A 1,413-nucleotide genomic window follows, 5' to 3' on the forward strand; every position below is an offset into this window, starting at 1 on the left:
AAAAAAAAAAAGTTGCCTGTAAAATATGAAAAAGAAAAGCCATTATCATCAAAGTTTAAATCCCCTGTTGAAGTGCATGGATGATTGACAGGTGAGATTCCTTACAAAACCATTTACACTTTATTGATGTGTATTGTTCATCATCTGTGGTATGCTGCCAATTACCACAAATAATAATAATAATTTGAGTTTATCCTTCAGTCTGCAGACAATAATAAAGGTTGTTGATGATAATGCACTAAACATTAATGTAATTATTTCTAGGTAGATATGAGTTATTATGAATTTGCTCTTTTGATGACATGAGGACACAATGCAATAAAATAGTTATCTTATTTTTAAGTAACACGGTGAGTTGGCCCACAGTTCCTATACTGCTTTGGCTGTGGTTGCCCATTTTAAAACCAAATGAATTAAAAAGTCTTATTACTCATGCCTTACCACCCCGTTCACTCAGCGTCTCTTAAAGTGCCCTCAACCCCAGAACCAGCTGTTGAGATCTTTGTAGTGCTTATTCCTTCTAATATGATCACAAATCCAACAGGCATGTTCAAGACCAAATAATGTTTTCGTTGAAACAAAATGTTCTCTCCAGGGGAAGTACTGCTTGTACAGGTCCTCGTTTTGGTCCAGGAGTTTCAGATGATCAGCCAGTCAGTTTACTTGGTAAGAACTGCTCGTAGTTCTCTCTGTGCGGGCCAAGAACAACAGGAACGGCACCAAGCGCTAGAACATTGAACAGCTTCTCTGTCACATAGTCCCTATGAATGGAATTCTCAAAGGACAGGTAGAATTTGCAAATGGACACTAAATTTGAATATTTTGTACCATTAATTGGATTTTTGAAGGGCCTGCCAAAGGCTGACACGTTAATGTATTTCACTAACTGTATAGTATTGTAAACGCTTAAAGTTTGGGTTAAAGTTACTATGCAACAAACTCATTTATCCTCCTTTGGGATAGTATAGTTTTTCTCTTCCTCTGTGGTGTCTGTGATCCTACCATAAGGTACTGGAATATCCCAGCGGTAGCTTGAAGTGATATTAAATAGATCCTTTAGCATGGGAAGTGGATATGAATTACTTGGAAACTCCATATTCCATCATACCAACGTCTGGAAAGCCGGTCGTTGGCGTTGTGGCATATTGCATAAATCCCCACTAATTTCTCTGATAAAACATTACCCCATGTGCTTGGTTAAACAGACCTCTGTCATCCCATAAATGAAAGCCATGGATATCAAAAGCTGAACTGCAGGGTCCAAATCCAAATGTGTTACCAAACGGCCACATCCAGGTCAACAGAATGGTGTCTGAGAGTGCTTTCGCAGCAGATGTTCCTGTTAGGTTTGTCCAAGGTGATGTTCGCAAGAGGAGATACCCCCTGACAATGTAAAGCGCTTTGAGTGCCTAG

The 1,413-nt window shown here is 39.1% G+C and overlaps 1 pseudogene; it reads right to left on the minus strand.

Annotated features, from left to right (window-relative positions):
* Positions 1-474: 474 nt before the first annotated feature.
* LOC107682966 (alpha-(1,3)-fucosyltransferase 9-like) lies at positions 475-1,339 on the minus strand (annotated as a pseudogene).
* Between the last annotated feature and the right edge of the window lie 74 nt (positions 1,340-1,413).

This window comes from Sinocyclocheilus anshuiensis, unplaced genomic scaffold (genome assembly GCF_001515605.1).
Source record: "Sinocyclocheilus anshuiensis isolate Anshui unplaced genomic scaffold, SAMN03320099.WGS_v1.1 C32760225, whole genome shotgun sequence".
Lineage (NCBI taxonomy): Eukaryota > Metazoa > Chordata > Actinopteri > Cypriniformes > Cyprinidae > Sinocyclocheilus > Sinocyclocheilus anshuiensis.